This window comes from Bos indicus x Bos taurus, chromosome 14, assembly GCF_003369695.1.
Source record: "Bos indicus x Bos taurus breed Angus x Brahman F1 hybrid chromosome 14, Bos_hybrid_MaternalHap_v2.0, whole genome shotgun sequence".
NCBI classification, from domain to species: Eukaryota; Metazoa; Chordata; class Mammalia; order Artiodactyla; family Bovidae; genus Bos; species Bos indicus x Bos taurus.
Genome location: NC_040089.1, coordinates 77,105,793 through 77,119,115, shown reverse-complemented (window position 1 = coordinate 77,119,115; position 13,323 = coordinate 77,105,793). Strand labels below are relative to the sequence as shown.

Here is a 13,323-nt window from a genome sequence, read left to right as displayed (position 1 = left end):
CAGGCATTATATTTACTTCTCAGAAATTAATATCAATATAGTATCAATATATATCAATATATAATATCAATATAGTATCATATACTACCGTGTGGAAAATAGACAGCCGCTGGGAAGCTGCTGAACAGCACGCAGAGCTCAGCTCGGTGCTCTGTGATGACCTAGCGGGCTGGGATGGGGGATAGGCAGGAGGGTCAAGAGCGAAGGGATATGTGTATTCAAAGAGCTGATTCACGTCGTTGTACAATAGAAACTCACACATTGTAAAGTAATTATACTACAGTTGAAAAAAAAGAATAAGAGATGGAAGGCCCACATTTGTTCACATATGCAGTGGCCAGGTCTGTCTCCCAGTATTCACTGGTTACCATGAATGATGAAGGAGTGGCTATTTCAAGGGGCAATTAAAGATGAATATATAATTTTTGTCAACAAAATATATCAGATTTACTATCTTCCAAGTTTTGGTGGTCTCACTAATAGGCTTAAGCAAGCTTACGGACTGCTTCAGAGAACAGTAGTAGGAGGGCAGAGTGCTCATTTCCAAAATTACCAAAGATACTTTCCCGTAGTAATTAGCTAACAGGAGCTGTCTTTATGTAACATATCAGAGCAAAAGTGAAAATAAAAGTATTCATGCAGCAAAAGTTTGAGCAAATTTGGCTAAATGGTTTTCTTGGGAAGTCCTACAATTATTACTAGGAATGTAAACCTTGAGAAAAGTTCAACTGAATTCCAGATTATCTATGTATCAAGATTTAAGTTTTATATATCACGATCAGGCACAGAGAAAACAGGTTAAAATTACATATATATGTGTGTGTGTGTGCGCGCATACAAACTGTAGCAGGAGGAATGAGAATTTTAAGTAATAGATCTCCTTTGGTGAGGGGAGATTAAAAGTGGAAAGAAACTGCAAACCATAATCTGATAAGCGATTAATATAGAAATCCAAAATATAGAAAGAACTCATGTGACTCAGTAGCAAAAATCAAATAACCTAGTTAAAAAATTGGCAAAGAATCTGGATAAACATTTCTGAAAGCAGGTATACAAAAGGCCAACAGGTTCATGAAAAGATGCTCAACATCACTAGCCATTGGGGAAATGCAGATTAAAACCACAATGAGATAACACCTTTTATCTGTTAGAATGCCCATAAACAAAAAGATGTGAGGTAAGAAAAGGGGGCATGGATGCGGAGGAAAGGGAACCTTTGGACACTGTTGATGAGATTATAAATTGCAGCAGCCACTATGGCTAATGATACCTCCATATTATCCTTGAAAAAATTAAAAACAGAATTACATATGAACCAGCAATTCTGCCTCTGAGAACATATTAAAAGGTAATGAAACATTAACTTGAAAAGATACCCGCACCCCCAAGTTCATAGCAGCATTGTTTACAGTAGCCAAGACATGGAAATAGTCTAAGTGTCCATAGGTGGATAGATGGATAAAGAAAGAAGTTGTGGCATATATATGTATATGCAATATATATGTATACATTATATATATATATCCATAATATATGCAGCGAAACATTATTCAGCCCTAAAAAATGAGGACATCCTTCCATTTGTGACGACATGGGTGGATCTTGAAGGCATTATGCTAAGTGAAATGAATCTGAGGGGAAAAGACAAATGTTGATGATCTCACTTACATGTGAAATCTAAACAAAACTCTAATATAAAAATAGATCAGACTTGTAGTTACTAAAGGTGGTGAAAGGAAGAGAGGGAGGAAGGTGGTCAAAAGACAAGCTTTCAGTTATAAGATGAACAATTACTAGGAATGTAATGTACAACATGACTGTAAGTAATACTGCTGTTTGATATACAAGAACACAGATAGTTAAATCCTAAGAGCTCTTATCACAAGGAGAAATATTATTTTCCTTTATGCTTTTCTATTTTCTTTTCTTTTTATTGTATCTATATGAGAAGATGAATGTTAGCTAAATCTATATTGGTAATCACGTCATAATATATAAATTCAAACCATCATGCTGTGTACTTTAAAGAACTGCAAATTAAAACAGTAGCACAAGTTATTTTCACTTGTTAGATTAACAAAAAATGTTTCAGTTCAGTTCAGTTCAGTCACTTAGTCGTGTCCAACTCTGCAACCTCATGAATCGCAGCATGCCAGGCCTCCCTGTCCATCACCAACTCCTGGAGTTCACTCAAACTCATGCCCATCGGTGATGCCATCCAGCCATCTCATCCTCTGTCGTCCCCTTCTTTCCCTGCCCCCAATCCCTCCCAGCATCAAAGTCTTTTCCAATGAGTCAATTCTTCGCATGAAGTGGCCAAAGTACTGGAGTATCAGCTTTAGCATCATTCCTTCCAATGAACACCCAGGACTGATCTTAAGAATGGACTGGTTGGACCTCCTTGCAGTCCAAGGGACTCTCAAGAGTCTTCTCCAACACCACAGTTCAAAAGCATCAATTCTTTGGCGCTCAGCCTTCTTCACAGTCCAACTCTCACATCCATACATGACCACAGGAAAAACCATAGCCTTGACTAGATGGACCTTTGTTGGCAAAGTAATGTCTCTGCTTTTGAACATGCTGTCTAGGTTGGTCATAAATATTGCTACAGGTAAGAAGAAATGGGCAACCTCACACTGTGAAGGTAAAGAGTAAAAGAACGTAGGCTTCTTTTCTTTTTAAACTTCTTTTTCTTATGAAATATGTCAAATGCACATAAGAATAAAGAGAATACTGTAAAGAAATTCTATGTGTGACACCTAATAAATGTCATAGTAACTCTTTGGTATCACCTAATAACTGCTGATTTCTCTGATTAGCTGAAAAAGTATTTTTAGACCTTGTTAGTTATCAAGAACTAGACAAATTCTGTTAGGTCTGTCTTAACTCTTCTAAATTTCTTAATTTAAGATTATCCTTGCTCTTTCTTCCCTTGTATTGGTATGTAAAAAACCAAGTCAACTGTGGGATAGAACATTCCACGATTTTGATTTGTCCTTTATAGTTCCTGTAAATGAGCTTCATTAAGTTTTGGTTCATCAACATTGCAAAATTTTGATTTCTGATTCTATTATCCCTTTGACATTTACTGAGCTAGAATTCTTTCATAAAGAAAAATATTTCCCTTATAAAATAGGGGAAATTCTGTTATTTAAAAATATGATGCCTGTAGATATGCCAGGATGAGTACTCAATATTGCTCCCTTTCTTGCCAATTTTTATTACATGTTATTGGTGCCTAGCGTAAGCTTTCTGAAAGATAATACATACACACACACAAATCGATGGTCAGTTGTATGTGTTATTTTAACCGGGCCATGGGGTGGCCAGATATCATTTAGTCAAATATTATTCTGGGCGTTTCTGGATGAGATTAACATTCGAATGGGTAGACTGAGTAAATCAGATTGCTCTTCCTAATCGGGTTGGGCCTCATCCAATCAGCTGAAGACCCGAGTAGCACAAAAGGGCTGACCTTGTTGTGAGCAGAAGGATTTCGCCATCAAGTAGGATGGACGTTGGCTTTTACCTGCTTTCTAAGGTAAAAGAAACATCAGCTCTTCCTGGGTTTCAGTCTTGTTGGCCTTTGAACTGGCACTGTGCTGTTAATTCTGCAGGTTCTTCAACTTGCTGACTGCCGACCTTGGGCTATGTCAGCTTCCATAATCATGTAAGCTAACTCTTTATAATAAATCTCTTTGGGACTTGCTTGGTGGTCCCAAGGTGGTCGAGAACCCGCCTGCCAACTGGGGGACATGAGTTTAATTCCTTTTCCAGGAAGATCCTACATGCCGCGGAGCAACTAAACCTGAGCGTTACAACTACCGAGCCGATGCATCACGACTACTGGAGCCCACGGGCTTAGAGTGCATGCCTGGCAGTGTGAGAAGCCACCGCAATGAGAAGCCCGCACCGCAGCAAAGAGAGTAGCCAACTTGCTACAACTAAACAAAGCCCATGAGCTGCAACTAGAGAAAGTCCAAGCACAGCAATGAATAAATAATAATAAATCAATCAAAATAAATAGCTAAAGCTCTTTTTTATATTTCCTTATAATACATAACACATTTCTTTATATATATGTGTGTCTATGTGTGTTTTTATGTAACGCTTATGTCTTCTAAAATTCATATGTTGAAATCCCAACTCTTAGTGTGATGATATTTAAAGATGGGACCTTTGGGAGGCAATTGGGTCATGAGGGCTCCTATGGGTTTAGTACTCCTATAAAAGAGACCCCCAAGAAGCTTCTTCGTCGATTCTACCATAAGGGGACACAGCAAGAAGTTAGCCATCTGTGAACTCAGGGAAGGCTCTCACTGGACACCGAATCTACTAGCATCTTGCTAACAAACTTCCCAGCCTCCAAAACTGTAGTAATAAACTTCAGTTGTTTGTAAGGCACCCAAACCATGTTATTCTATTATCGAAGTCCAAATAGACTAAGATATATATGCAACACCTGTCTAAGTATAAAAGTGAAAGTGAAGTCGCTCAGTTGTGTCCGACTCTTTGCGACCCCATGGACTGTAGCCTACCAGGCTCCTCTGTCCACGGGATTTTCCAGGCTATAGTACTGGAGTGGGTTGCCCTTTCCTTCTCCAGGGAATCTTCCCAACCCAGGGATCGAACCCAGTTCTCCCGCATTGTAGACAGATGCTTTACCGTCTGAGCCAGTACAATGCTGCTTGTTTCTAACTGCCAAATCAGAGCATTGACGTTACAGTGTGGGGCACTCCTAAGTCTGAGAAACTTGGTTTATTTTAATGATGAAACAAACTTATTACCTGCCAAAGGAACTGGAAATTAACAGAAATCTATTCTTTGTTGTTAAGTCTATTTATTTTCAGTCCTTGAAGATGTAAACAACTTGAATTTTGTGATGTTATCTGAATGAACAAATTAATGCAAAATATTTAACAACAAATCTTATGTTAAATAAAAGCGAGTTCTATTGTTAAGTTTGTTGTTCAAAAGTTAGAAGCCTCTTGAGCGTCTACTATTTTTTTTAATGTATTTATTTTTAATTGGAGGATAATTGCTTTACAATATCGTGTTGGTTTCTGCCACACATCAACATGAATCAGCCATGGATAATATGCCCCCTCCCTCTTGAAGCTCTCTCCTACCTCCCACCCCATCCCACCCCTCTACGTTGTCACTGATTTGAGCTCCCAGAGTCATATAGCAAGTTCCCACTGGCTATCTACTTTATATTTGGGAATGTGTATGTTTTCATGGTGGTCTTCCAATTCATCCACTCTCTCCTTCCCCCACTGTTTCCACAAGTCTGTTTTCTATGCCTACATCTCCACTGCTGCCATGCAACTGGTTCATGAGTACCATCTTTCTAGATCCCACATGCATCACTGACATATGTGTCAATATACGATGTCTGTCTTTCTCTTTCTGACTTTTTATGGTTGAGTATTATCCCACTGTGTATAGGTACCACAGCTTCTTTACCTGTTCCTCTGTGGATGGACATCTAGGTTGCTTCATGTCCTAGCTATTGTAAATAGTGCAGAAATGAACATTGGGGTACATGTGTAATTTTCAGTTATGGTTTTCTCAGGGTATATGCCTAGTAGTGGGATTGCTGGGACATGTGGTAGTTTTATTTCTAGTTTTTTAAGGAATTTGAGCCCCTATTCCACTCCTGGGTGACTGATTTTTATTAGGGCCATGAGTAAGTCTGGTTATCACTGGTGGCAACACAGAAAAGTCCTAAAATTGAGTTAATTGATTTATATGAATTAAAAATATGTGCCACAAAGTACTTTGCAGAGGAAGGATGTCAAATCATAATGCTACAAACAAGATAAAATCACACACTTTACAGAGTGCTTTGTTTCAAGGGAGAACAGCATAGGTTATTAAAAACGGTTTAGTCTTAAAAACAAGCAAGTAAAAAGCAAGCCAAACCATAAGACCTTCACTGAAAGATCATCAGGGTCAACTTGAACTTCATGTTTCCATTATAGCTTGCTAGTCCCTCCCCTTCAGATAATCTGAGGAAATTAGGCCATTCCTGACTGGCTGGCTTAAAATTCCACTTCTGGTGGAGCCAAAACTATAATTAAGTCTCTTTGGTGCCATGGGACTTAGCATAAGCTACTCCATTTTGCCTGTTGTTTTTAGCAATATCCCAATTTACAAATCAAAGAAACATAGTCAAAGGAGGCTGACTATGCTTCACTTCTGTTTATTTTCCTCTTTAAATTGCAATTTTGATAAAATTTTGACCTAAATAGTTGGAGTTTGGAGAGAAAAAAGGAAGATTTTTATTTTAACCAGATATTTGTGTCCGTTTAGGCTACAGATAAGACTCTCAGAGGGCAAGGGGCATGGAGAAAGAGTGGACGATAACTCTAAAGGCAGTGGAAATACACTTTTTTTTTCCTAGACTAAAAATAGTTTGGCAGGTCTAAGTTTTAATAATTTGCTTCATTTCTCTTGTCACTGAATAGAATCAGTTAGTTTTCTCTCTCAGCCTCGAGCTTTTAGTTCCCTCTCTTGTTAACCCATCTGCACCAACCATTTACAATGTTGATCGTAGAAAACAGAGAGCAAAACTTGACCCTCATTTAAATGTACTTATAATCTATTCAGGTAGCAATAGCATTCTGCCACCAAAAAGCTTTTCAGGAGCACTCAGGAAGTTACAAATCCTCTAATTCAAGCACTCAGGGAAAAATGCTTTGCTGATGCGTCCAATAAAAGTTTCTGAATCTTGTTAATGAGAACATTCATGTAGCTTCATAGATTTCAGGAGGATAAAAGGGATAAGTAAAAGCAAAATAAAATGCAATTTGAAACACACTAAGTAAGAAATTTATAGCATTTTTCTAAAACAATAGGTCTTCCCAGGTAGCTCAAATGATAAAGAATCTGCCTGCAATGCAGGAGATTCAGTCTCTGTGTCAGGAAGATCCCCTAGAGGAGGGCATGGTAACCCGTTCCAGTACTCTTGCCTGGAAAATGCCATGGATAGAGGAGTCTGGTAGGCTACAGTCCATGGGGTCGCAAACAGTTGGACACGACTGAGTGACTCACACACCCTGAAACAGTGCTGTCCAGGAGAACCACAGTGTAAGTTACAAATGAGAGACACACATGATTTTAAATTTTCTAGTAATCACATTAAAAATGGAAAAAAGCAAATAACATTAATTTTAGCAATATATTTTACTTAATCTTGAATGTCAGAATGCTATTTGAGATGCTTACATTAGTTCAACACAGGCTGCTGCAGTTCTACGGCGTGAATCCTGGGGTCATGAGCAACGGAAGTGGTTTGTGGTCATCAGGTGTGAGAACGAACACCTAGTTTGACTGTTTCGGCTGTTTCACTTGGTCAAATACCTTATCCTCTCTGAACCTCAGTTTTCTCATCTATGAAGTCATAATAAAATATTTACTTTGAAGAACTTTGTAAATCTGAAACCAGGAAGCATGCCTTAGTCCTCTTGGCTTCTTTCCTCATAGCCTGTGGAAGGATTTTTCCACAAAGAAAACATTCAATGAATTCTCATAGAACTGAATGGAATTTCCAAATATCCCCTCAAAATGAGGTGAATAGTTGTGTCAATGGTTGCATCCTCCCTTTTCTGTGTTTTATATATATACCCCACTCCAGTACTCTTGCCTGGAAAATCCCATGGATGAAGGAGCCTGGAAGGCTGCAGTCCATGGGGTCGCTGAGGGTCGGACACGACTGAGCGACTTCACTTTGACTTTTCACTTTCATGCATTGGAGAAGGAAATGGCAACCCACTCCAGTGTTCTTGCCTGGAGAATCCCAGGGACGGGGGAGCCTGGTGGGCTGCCGTCTTTGGGGTCGCACAGAGTCGGACACGACTGAAGCGACTTAGCAGCAGGAGCATATATATATTTGGTTTCTTTCATATTTAAGGTACAATTTTAGGAGCAAAACAACACAAATCCCTTTCCTATAACAACCTAAAAGCAAGTGCTTTAACAATTAAGAGTAGCAAGTATAGCAGCGTATTTAATAGAAGTGTTTATTTTAAATCCAGAAATAATTTCCTGCTTTTTAGATCTTAAAAGTTATTGATGACAATTATTTTTAGATTTTCCTACTAAAATACGAAACAACAAATGCAGTACTTGACAATATAAAGCATCATTTAGGAAATATTAACTAAAAATAAACAACTTGTGCCCAAAAGGTAGCAATTTTCAAAGATGGCTTTTATCATCTTGGCAAGTAAATTTTGCAAATGAGAGTCTTGGACATAAGACAGTACTATGTTTCCTCAGCAGCTGAAATTCAACTGTATAATCAGTGACCAATCAAATTCAAAATTATGTAATGAATGACTGATCAGGCAAGAGGCCCAATGAATTTCTAACAATTTTATAGGGAAACCAAGCAGTACCAAAATGTCATGATTCAGAACACATTTAAATATAAAATGCGGGCTTAAGTCTAGTGGGTGAACTAAAAGTAAAGGAGAAAGAGCACATCAAAAGCTGTGATGTCCTAATCACAGCTGCCCAAGAAGACGACGGCTCCAGTTCACTGTGCTTTGTCCCCACCGAACCTGAACTTGAACTGTGGGCTTGGGACTGAACTTGATAGCTTCTCTTGAAGGAAACTAAGAAATAGAAACCGGTGAACTAGGTTATGATAAAAACATCTACTGGGACAGATGAAAGAAATGTAGAATTATTATCTGTGAAAATAAATATACAAAGCTAAGCCTAACCAAAACTACATGTTCTTTCCTTCACTGGGCTTCCTCGTGGCTCAATGGTAAAGAATCTGCCTGTAGTGCAGTGCAGTGCTGGAGACCTGGGTTGAATTTCTGGGTCAGAAAGATCCCCCAAAGAAGGAAGTGGCAACCCACTCCAGGATTCTTGCCTGGGAAATCCTACTGACAGAAGTAAAAAGGAAATGTTTCCAATATTTTGAATTAAACATGAGAAAATAAGGCCTTGCTTTAGAAGGCCAAACATTAAAAAATGTTAAGTTATTTCTAGAAGAATCAGTAATAAGTCAGGGCAGGCAAGAATCGAGTCAGTGATAATACAAATTACATAAAAAGATTTGATTATAATAAGGATAAAGAGAACAATCACCTGAATTACAATTTTGCAGCATTTGACATTTTTGAAACATTTGCAATGTCTTAGAGGAAACACGTTGCAACATGCTTCTTTCAGCTAACAAGATTTCAAGTCTACCTAACCCAAAGTTAGGATTACAAATTATCTCTTCTGTTTAATATTAACCAAATTAAAGTTGTTAAAGGTTTTCCTGATTCATTAAGTGAATGATTAATTTATTCTTAAAAATTAGATCTTTATTCTTATAAGAAAAAAATTGTGGGGGTAATCTTTATTTCAGGATTACTTTCCTCATCTTTAAAAATATTTACTGAATACCTAACTGAGACTTGTATATAGAGGCATTCCATAAATTTTGAACCGAATGAATTAGACATAATTTAAAAATTCAAATCAGTTAATAGAATAATAGCATACATGGAGAAAGATTAATATGTAGACATTGGGGCTCAAATTTATACATTCACAAAGAAAGAAAACATTTCATGAAAAATGCAAGCACCCTCTAAATGGTCACTTATTAAACGCACTCCCTGCACTTCAGTGGGGCTTCCCTAGTGGCTCAAATGGTAAAGAATCTGCCTGCCAATGCAGGAGACCCGGGTTTGATCTCTGAATCTGAAAGATTCCCTGAAAAAGAAAATGGTAACCCACTCCAATATTCTTGCCTGGGAAATCCCATGGACAGTGGAGCCAGGGGGCTATAGTCCATGGGGTCACAAAAGAGCTGGACTCAATTTACCAACTAAACAACAACACTTCAGATATTATGTGGTCATCCATAAGTAAAATTCTGAGAATAAAATATGAGAATTTTGAAATGTTACACATGAGAATAACCACAATTGTTGGGTTACATTGGGTTTTTATTTCCGGTAGGTCGACTTAGGCAAAGCAACCACATCCCACTTGCATCCAGTAGCTTCTGACCATTGAAAGTATGAAAGTAAAGTGAGATGTATTTGTTCTTTTTTTGCATACAGTATGCCTATATATTGTCTTCATTAAAATTTTTGTGGTCAAAAGCCATAAGATCTCTTTATAAATTCTATACCCTAAGTATATTCATTGCTGTTCTTGCTGTTGTTTAGTTGTGTCCAACTCTTTGTGACCCCATGGACTTTGTGATCCCCTCTGTCTGTGGGATTTTCCAGGCAAGAATACTGGAGTGGGTAGCCAGTCCCTTCTCTAGGAGATCTTCTCAACCCCGGAATCAAACTTGGGTCACCTGCATTGCAGGCAGATTCTTTACCATCTGCGCCACCAGGGAAGCCCATGTATATTTGAATACCATATCATATTTACATATATTCATATAATAATTTCTTAAATTTAATGTGATTATGCAAGCACCTAATTAGAAATCAAATACATTAACTTTTTGGCTAATTGCAAGGACAAAAAAATTGATGTTTTGAATAAACACTATGGATTATCTTGCACATATATTAGCTTTATTTCTAGTTCTAATGCTCTAATACGGGTGGCTCCTTAAATTCAGGTTCTGGATGCACATAGTGAACCAAGAACTTGGCAATACATTGTATAGTCTGGGTCCGTAATATAACTTGAATCACAACTGAAATATCTCTCCCTAGGTTATCATGTCGGAAATGCACTCATGAAAAAATGACAAAGAGTAGGTTAAACACAGAGCCAAGCCCTAAATGGCCAGAGTCCTAGAAAAGTCCAAAGTCTTCACTGACAGCGTCCTGCAATTGATTTCCTGAAATACCTTGCCCACTTCTCTTGGGTTTTTTTGTTTGTTTGTTTCAATTTCCATGTTTCTTAAGTTGGGATTTGGTTCAAACTTGTTTTAATTTATACTTTAGTTGTGAGGAATGAGTGGGCTAATATCTACATAATTCACTCTGTTTTGGAAAAATGGTACATATTTAAAAGACGCCATTGTTTTCTAGGTAGACAGTGGTAATTATGTTATTTTTGCTTGGCCATTAAAAACTTGCCCAGAAAAAGGTAAGGCATACTTCAAAACAAACACACAAAGGACCCAATGCAAAGGTGCCTTCTCAATCCAGACAAGGCTATGAAAAGATTTTCAGGCTAAACATCATATTGATACCTTAGTAAGTAAGTAAGTAAGTAAGTGAAGTCACTCAGTCGTGTCCGACTCTTTGTGACCCCATGGACTGTAGCCCACCAGGCTTCTCTGTCCATGGGATTCTCCAAGTAAGAATACTGGAGTGGGTTTACCATTTCTTTCTCCAACTTATAAAGATATTTGATACCTTATTATATCTTAAAAATTTTTTAAGTTTGTCTTAACTACAGTTGGGTATTTTATGAAGGAAATGAAAAACATTATCTTTCTAAAAACTACAGATCTTCCTACAAATGTGGCAACCTGATTTAAGAAGATAAAATGTTGGATTACATAATTTGTGGATGCACAATTAACTGATTTTTCATCTAGCTTAGCACTATGTATAGCACTATCTGAAACGGTCTTACTACATAGAATTATATGTATAATTGATCTCTTGAATCATTTTTGTGTGTGTTCTGTGTACAGGTGTCTGTGAATATGGAATCTAATGCTGAAATTTTAAAAGGCTTTAATTTAAATTCAGATTTTCCAGACAGAGATAGATAGTGATAATGAGATTGCATTTTAGGTATGTTATGGAATCTACCACTCCCATATTGCAGATTTTGTTGGGAGTTCCATTAACTTTAGGATTTTCCTCTCACTACTTTTACTCAACAATTACAAAAGTGAACCAAGCTATAGATAAAATGAGAGAACAAGCGTTATTAATTTAATGCATAACTGTGTGGATGAAGCAATATTTGAATAATACTATTAATAACTGTTGTGGTTCAGTTGCTCTGTCATGTTCAACTCTTTGCAACCCCATGGACTGCAGCACGCCAGGCTTCTCTGTCCTTCACCATCTCCCGGAGCTTGCTCAAACTCAAGTCCATTGAGTCGGTGATGCCATCCAACCATCTAATCCTCTGTCATCCCCTTCTCCTGCCCTCAATCTTTCCCTGAATCAGGGTCTTTTCCAATGAGTCAGCTCTTCGCATCAGGTGGCCAAAGTATTGGAGTTTCATCCTCAGTATCAGTCCTTCTAATGAATATCCAGAGTTGATTTCTTTTAGGATGGACTGGTTGGATCTCCTTGCAGTCCAAGGGACTCTCAAGAGTCTTCTCCAACACCACAGTTTGAAGGCATCGTTCTTTGGTGTTCAGCCTTTTTTATTGTCCAACTCTCACATCCATACATGACTACTGGAAAAACTGTAGCTTTGACTATATGGAACTTTGTTGGCAAAGTGATGTCTCTGCTTTTTAATATGCTGTCTAGGTTGGTCATAGCTTTTCTTCTAAGGAGCAAGTGTCTTAATTTCATGGCTGCAGTCACCATAAGCAGTGATTTTGGAGCCCAAAAAAATAGAGTGTGTCGCTGTTTCCATTGCTTTCCCATCTATTTGCTATGAGGTGATGGGACCAGATGCCACGACCTTAGTCTTTTCGGCTTTTCCGTCTCTGCTTTCACCTTCATCAAGGGGCTCTTGCGTTCCCTTTAAGCATATATATTTGCGTGTGATGTGCATGTATGTATTTTTTTAAGCTATGAGGAACAGAGCAGGGTGGGCAGTACTATGACGTATGCAGTGTATCTCTTAGAGCTGTATTTCCTGTCAAAAGTTCACTTTTTAGATTTCTATAAAGCTTCAATGGCAACCCACTGCAGTACTCTTGCCTGGAGAGTCCCATGGATGGAGGAACCTGGTGGGCTGCCGTCTATGGGGTCTCACAGTGTCGGACATTACTGACGACTTAGCAGCAGCAATAAAGCTTCATTGCTGTATAGAAGGGAAGGAAGGAAGGAAGGAAGGAAGGGGGAGGCAGGGAGGGAGGGAGGAAAAGAAAGAAAGAAAGGGAGAGAGAAAATGTGAAAGTATCCTTAGAGCAGCAGGGGAGCGCTGGCTGGCTCTGTTGCTGCTCTTTTCAGTCTGCCCTGCTTCTGTCAGACTGGGTCAGAGCTGAATGCCAGGGGCAAGAGGGTGTCCTTGGCAAAAGCAAGATAGTGTAATAGGGATGCTTTGTGAAAGCTGCACTTAAAATCTCAGAGTATGTAATGGGGTAATTTTTACCTTGGAAAGGACTGTGCTGTAATTTCCTGAAGGTCAAAAGATTTTGAATTGAAGAGATGTCACCAATGATGCCCTTGATCAAGGGAAATGAGCGCAAGTGGCTAC

General features: G+C 38.4%; 1 long non-coding RNA gene across 1 annotated transcript; it reads left to right on the top strand.

Annotated features, from left to right (window-relative positions):
• Positions 1–3,547: 3,547 nt before the first annotated feature.
• On the top strand, positions 3,548–4,024 carry LOC113903983. Its single transcript, XR_003514370.1, has 2 exons — positions 3,548–3,670; positions 3,778–4,024. It is a non-coding gene; the product is annotated as an uncharacterized LOC113903983 (long non-coding RNA).
• The last annotated feature ends 9,299 nt before the right edge of the window (positions 4,025–13,323 follow it).